This window comes from Notamacropus eugenii, chromosome 3, assembly GCF_028372415.1.
Source record: "Notamacropus eugenii isolate mMacEug1 chromosome 3, mMacEug1.pri_v2, whole genome shotgun sequence".
NCBI classification, from domain to species: Eukaryota; Metazoa; Chordata; class Mammalia; order Diprotodontia; family Macropodidae; genus Notamacropus; species Notamacropus eugenii.
This window is the reverse complement of record NC_092874.1, coordinates 245706901-245714465: the sequence shown is the minus strand read 5'-3', so window position 1 is coordinate 245714465 and position 7565 is coordinate 245706901.

Here is a 7565-nt window from a genome sequence, read left to right as displayed (position 1 = left end):
GGTTGGAGGCTGGCCTGGTGACAGGTGAATTTTTCTGTTTGAGAAGTAATTCACAAGGAATTACCAAAGACAGCAGATGGATAGATATTGGACTGGACCAGATGGCCAGTTGTATGTTTCCCAAAGAAAGAGAGAACTAACCTTTAGATAGTTACATAGGTTTAAATTTAGTGTTGAGTTCTGGTCAGAAAAGCTGTTTTGTACAGTCCATTAAATGTATTAATGACTAGACTTCAAGAGGGACACTGAAGTCTGGTGTCTCATTGTTTAAGGGTGTCCTAGAGATAGCCCCGAATCTCCAAAGTCCTTTGGGTCCTTCATAGGGAGTGGTAGAAATTGTGCCTTTGTAGACTATACTTGTTCCCATACCTAAGATGGGAGGCAGTTGCCATTGATGGTGGTTGACCAAGGTATTATGATAGGTCATGAGAGTGTGACCACCAGTGGTCACAAACAAGTCACTGTAATGTTATTTTAAAGTGAGAAGGAAGCGGGCAGGACAAAGAAAAGGAATGGGAGTCTATGAACTTCATACAACAGACTTGTCAGACACTAGTAGAAAGAAGATAGCTACAAAAATACTCCAAGTATCACTGATATGCCAGTTACGTAGGACCATTCCTAAGAAAAAAGAGAACTATCCCAATTAGAACTTGTACTGAGCATGTGTAAATTATGCTAATCTAAGTAAATGATATTAAATGATGGAAGGAGAGGCATCCAGGACTGATGTTTCAGTAACATTTGCTTAAGACCATCATGGTCTATAAAGGAGAGTGAGTTGAGGCTTATTGAATATGAGGACCTCTATCCAAAAGAGAAGCTGAATGAATTCACATGGAACAAATCCATTTCCTCCACAGTTTTGAGCTAGGGTCATGTACATTTAATAAAGTAGTTAGATCAGTCTGAGTTTCTCCATGTTACTCCACACCATGGTGGTCATAAATGGAGGGAGCTTCCATGGTCAGCACAATCTTATGCTGTTGTAAGGGAAATATTATGTCTAGAATGAGGAAGTCCTCTATAAAACCATTCTCTATTCTGCTCTAATCAGATCACCTGGTCTGAATACTAGCTTTGGGGGAGACATTGATAAGCACTGATATGCAACTCAATTCAATAAGCCTTTATTAAATGCATATTATGGACCAGTCACTCTGCTAGGCATTGCCGATACAAGAAAAGAGGAAGTTATTCTTGCTTCTCTCCTTCAAAGAACTTATGTATATATACATATATATATAAAATATATATATTACATGCTCATATATAAGTTCATGCAAAATATATTTCAAGCAATTTCTAGGGGTAAGATATAGGTCTGATATGAAGGGAAGTTTATCAACAGAACAGGAGTATCAGAGGGTACGATGGAAGGTGGGTAGAAATGGGATAGGGACTTCTGGGGGTGGGGCTGACATAAATGTGTATGAGAGAATGGGCAGTTGTGGCCAGAGAAAGGGACTTTGGCTAGGCAGCCTATTCACTCAGAGTCTTGTGATTCTGAGTGGTAGCATGCCTAGAACAAAACCTCCTACCCCCCACCACATCATGCACAGTCATTCTCAATCACAAGGATTCTTAGTAGAGCCTTAGGGCAATAAATTGACATGCCCCTCACAGTAGCAAAGATAATGCTGATTTGATGATCAGTTTCTGAGAAAGAGGTGGTGGAGAGATACGGGCAAAGCAGCAGGGCAGATATCAAATACCTGGTCCTGTCTGATGATGGTAGTTGGGGAGGGGAGAGATAAGAATTTATTAAGCCTTACTATCTGCCAGGCATTGTCCTAAGCACTTTGAAAATATCATTTAATTTGATCCTCACAATAACCCTGGGAGATCAATGCTGTCATTATTCCCATTTACAATTGGAGAAACTGAGGCAGACAGAAGTTGAGTGACTTGCCCAGGATCTCAGAGATAATAACTGTTTGAGGCTGGATTTTGAATTCAAGTCTTTCCAACATGAGGTCCAGTGATCTACATACTGCACCACCCAGCTGGGTCTTTGGTTTACAAGAGAGAGACAGCTGGGGCCGCCTCCAGTCATTATGATCTATATCTTACCACTGGACCCAGATGACTTCAGAGGAGAAAGTGAAGCTGGTGAGTTTGCACAGCACTCCCTCACTTCAATCCAATTCACTTGTAAGTCATAGTATCACCTTTTTGATGTCATGGTCCTTTTCGAGAATGAAGGACAAACAATTACCTAGATGATTCCTGACTCTGAGTGAATAGGCTGCCTAGGCAAAGTCCCTTTCTCTGGCTACAACTCCTTACTCTCTCATACGCATTCATGTCAGTCCTACCCCCGAAGTCCCTCTCCCATTTCTACCCACCTTCCATTTTACCCTCTAATACTCCTGTTCTATTGTTAAACTTCCCTTCATGTTAGACCTATATCTCATCCCTAGAAATTGCTTGAAAAATATTTTGCATGAACTTATATTATGAGCAGGGGTCCATAGAGTCCTAGGGCTAGACTGATTATAGAAGAGGCATGTTTAAGTCTTCTTCATCCAGAGAGGCTCTGCCCCAGGAGTCATTCCAATGTTGAGTATGTTCTCTCCTCTCTCCCACCTCATAATATTCCACTTGACTCCATTTTTAAGTGGGATAGGGATAAAGACTAGACATGTGTTGCCGCCAAAAATCCTTTAGGTAACTGGGGAATTAACTGCTTTAGCAGTGAGAATGCATTGAAGCAGTATCAGAGACTGAGTCTACTTTCTCCAGCTACTAAGATGGTGGGGTCTAGAGGTGGGAATTGTGTCCCAGGTTGAGGTCCACACTCCAAATTGAGGTTTTCTCCCAAGGAGAAAGCATCTTAGGTAGCTAGAGAATTGACTTCTTTCTTTGAAACTACATGATCTTAATTCATACTATCTCTAAAAGTAAGATAGAAGTTTAGTTCTCCATATTGCAACTGTTGCTTCTTTGTTTCTGGTTTTTAATTCCACTTTGGTTCAAAAGCGTTTTTGTTTGTTCTCTGAACTGGGTATTGGGTAGGAGGAAGTACTCTGTTGGTTCAGGAATTCCTCTATTGCTTCATCACTGTTACTTCACAATATTAACTTGTGTTCCTACAGCTCCTGAGTTGACTGGGAAACTCCTAACTTCTTTGCTATATTATCATCACTGAGACCACAGGGTTCCTCCTTTTCTGGGGTCATGTGGCTTTACTCTTTGAGTACAGTCCCTCTCCTCTCTGCATCACTCAGTTCTCTAGTTCTGGTTATCTATATCATTTCTTTCTTTCAAAGGCTGAGTTGGAGGTATATCTCAGGAGGATGATTTTGAATAAATCTTTCATCTTTAAAAGAAGTGTTAAAAGGACAAGAAAAAAAGGAGAGGAGGCTAGATAATGGACAGGTGCCTAGGGCTGAATAAGTTCATACTTTATCAGAGTGAACTTTGTGGTCTTAAGAGAGAAAAGGGAGGGGAAAGAGAACATAGTAGGGAAGGAGAGGGAACTTATCTCACTAAATCAGGGTACATGGGATGAAGAGTATAGAAATATGGAGAATGGAGTGGGAAAGAATGAGTATCACATGAACTGCACTTTAATTTGAACTAGACAAAAGGATTACACACTCCGAGTTTTCTATAGAAATAAATTACAAAGCAGAGAAATAGTTGAGGATGGGGAGGGGAGAGGTTTAAGATGAAGGGAAGCAAAATAAACTTCAACTTTAGAGTGTGGATCATAAAAAGGAGACAGAAAGGAAGATTAAGAACCTGTAATCACAGCTTGAGTGAGAAAGAGAGAGAGGGATAGTGGAGGGGAAATGGATTATTTCAGTTAGAGAGTTTATTCAATCTGTATTCTTTTTAGATCATTGCTGAGGTAAAAGCAGGACAAGCTGGGCTTCTTTTATCTTTCATGTGGCTGTCTTACCGCAAATCACTATTTTTTTTCTTTTTTTTCTTTTTGGCAATAAGATCTAGTACCACAGTCCAGTTACAGGTATCATCCCATCAAGTCTTAGCGATACCTCTTACCACCTTGTTGGACATTTAATAGACATTCGAGCCCATTTGTTTTACTCCAGGCTCTTTTCTTGGATTTTCTCTTCTGTGAATTTTTGTTACTCTTCCGTTTTTAGTCTTTTAAAATTTCTCTGTAATATCTAACTTTGGGATATACATAGGCAGACTCATTCTCCATTCTTTTTAGTTTCAGAACATTTGATTAGATTTGAAAAATACCCAGGAAATACATTCTTAGCTGCCTTTGTTAGGTGAACTCCATCTCTGTTCAGGAATCTGTCAACACTATATTGTAAAATGTGACCCAGAAATCCAAATCCCATTCTCAGCCACCATGTCCTCAGTCAATTTTTCACTTACCAAGTTAATTTTTCTCTCTTCTATATTCCTTGTCTTCAATGGACAACAGTAAAGAAAACACAATCTCTCCAGTTTCTTGTCTGATACTTCATAATCATAAAAAAAATCATAATTACACTCAGTACTATTTATTGGAAGTGTCATTTTAGCGCATGTGAATCACCAGAAGTAGTGGCCATCTGCTTTGATAAGTCTTGGTAGATATTCTGTATATTTTGCATGCATGGTCCAAGAAGACAGTAATTCATATTAGAAGGCTCTCGATTATTATCAGGTTTACAAATAGCTGCCTTTATAAATAGCAACCGATTGGAACATCACCAACCATTGCTACTATTCTCTTCTGCTCTTTCCTAGGTGAGTTCTCATTCATAGCTTCTCCCTTCTCAGGGCATTTAGCATTCTCATCATCAGGAACCTGTTTAAAGGCTTTAATTGTATAGCTTTCTTTTTCCTTCTTTTTCTCCTCTATGTAACCCTCTTCCATGGTCCATCATCCTGATAAAGGTCATCTTCCTTCTTCTACCCATGCTCCCTTTCCCTTCAGCCCCTAGTGAAATCTGTTTTGTTTAGGAACCCTTCATTCTCCTAATATCCTGGAATCTGGAGAATTGTTCTAGTTCTTTCACTTTCTCTTCCAGGAGGGAGTTCAGCCTACCCCTGGAGTGCAGATAATAGTCACTCAGCTAGGGAAGAAATATAAACATTGCACATTCAATGCAAGCCATTACAAAATTTAATCTCCATAACTGTTGAAATTTTAGTCTTGTTTCTTGAAGCTATTGTACTTGTGGGTGTTACACTTCAATACTAAACACCTAGCTGGAACTTTTTTTTTCAGCTGATTTTCATTTCTTAATAACTTGACAACTCCATTCAAAATTCTTTCTGCTGTCTCCACACCACCACAGCAGTTGCTCCCACTTCTCCCTAAACCTTGTGTGAAACTCCTGTTTGTTTCACCAATACTTTCCACTCACTGATCTGCTCTATCAATTTCTTTAACTCTAATTGTCCCACCTTTTCTTGCTTGTCTTGCTTTGTATTGTCAACTACATTTTTTTGTATACCTCTTTAATTTCTATTTCATAATCCTTTTTTCTCAAGCTACTCCTCAAGCTACCATCAATCTTTTATATCTTCTCTAATTGTCCTTAATCTTGCTTTTTTTTATAGCCTAGAAATAGGTTCTAGACCAGTATCTTGGTCTGGAAACAGTTCTTCAAATTTTCCTTCATTTCTCTCAAATCATTCCTCCCTAAATTCAATCTCTGATGCACTTCAGTATTCTGAACCCCTCCAATTCAGCTACATGATTTACTTTGCCATTTTATTTTGTTTAGGTTCTTCATTTTTCTCTCTCTCCTTTTCATACAATCTTCCTCCATGAAAGCCAGAAGTACAAAGTTAATTCTCTTATGTCTAATTTAAATACCTTATGTTAAGATTTAAGTCCACCCCATCTTGCCCAATCTTTAGAATGAAACTGAAATCTTTAGGCAATGCATTTTTACAAAATTCTCATACATACTTTTCTCAGTAGCATCTGAAACTTATCGAAACTACCATGTACTATCAAGATAAGGGTCTTTTTTGAAAAAAATGTACTTTAATAGTAATCTAGAAGACCCACAGAGCAATGATTGGTACAAGGAAAGTGTGACAAATTTCTAATGATGGCTTTTGGTCAAGAAATGTCATAAAAGGTTGTAATGAGGAAACACCAGATTAGGAAAAGAGGTGGGTCATTGATATATTATGTCCCCTTTTAGAAAGTGAGCTCCTTGAAAGCGGGGACTGTCTTTTGTATTTTTATCTTCAGAGTTTAGCACAGTGCATTGAAGATAGTAGCTGCTTAACAAATTTTTTCATTCACATATGTGATGTGAGAAAGGGGTTAACAATACATGAATAGCCTCGATACTTTGCTATCCTTGTGTTGTGTAAATACCTAGAGGAGGAATCCCAGCATATTGTATGGATTTTCTGTAGAAGAGCCATAGAAGATGGATAAGAAGACATGCAAAGTGTGTGATGTGCATCAATATAGGCAATATATATGACACAATGAGATCCTGGATCCATTGATATATTAAAGTAGAAACTGAGACATGCTCTCCTTAGGTGACCTAGAAGACAGCCCCAAGGATAGGACACTGAGGGGTTCTAGCCACTCTCTTCTCCCTGTCTTGGCTCCCTCATAAACCAATTAAACTCTGCACTCTTCTCCTCTCTTGAATTCCTAGCCCCCTTTTCATATTGCCTATTACTCCTAGCCAAGCCTCAGTCTTGGATCACTTCCACTATTAGCCATTTTTATACCTACATATGTGTTGCTGAACAAAAGTGGAGAAAACTACACAACTGTTCTGATAGGGTCCATTACAAATTTATGGCACATAACCTCCATTGGCCCCTCACTGCTGCTATGTAACCCTATTACCTGTCCCTCATCAAGTCACTATCCCACTCTCCATAGGGACTCTTAAATCTTTTCATCCCTCCTCAAACTTCCTATGAATCTCCCTCCCCCTTCTTCCTCAGCTGACATCCTTGCTTCATATTTTACAGAAAAAATTGAGGTCATTCACTATGAACTTTCTCTTCTCCTCTCTTCCTAATCTCCTGTCACTCAGGTGCTTTTTTGCTACCAGCGCCTCTTTCACCCGTCTCACATGATGAATTGGCCTGACTCCTTACCAAGGCTAATTCCTCTACTTATTCAAGTGATCCTACTCTATCCTATCTCTTTTAAAAGATTGTCCTCCACAGTTTCATTTATTTTCAGTCTTTCCCTTGGCTCATTTCTTACTGCCTATAAACATGGCCATGTCTCCTTTATCTTGAAAAAAACTCTCACTTGATCCTTCCATCCCTGCTAACTATCACGTTATTTCTCTTCTTAGTTAAACTCCTCAAAAAGACTATCTTCAATATGTACCTTTGCTTTTTCTCCTCTCACTCTCCTCTTAACCCCTTATAATCTGACTTCTGACCTATTTTTCCACCAAAACTGCTCTCTCCAAAGTTACTAATGATCTCTTAGTTGCCAAATCCAGTGGTCTTTTCTTGATGCTCAATCTCCCTGACTTCTCTGGGGCCTCACACTGTTGATCACCCTCTCATGCTCTCTTTTCTCTAGGTTTTTGATATATCCTTCTCTCCTCTTCCAGAGGATACCCTCTGTCTGTAGGTGTCCTGGTGTC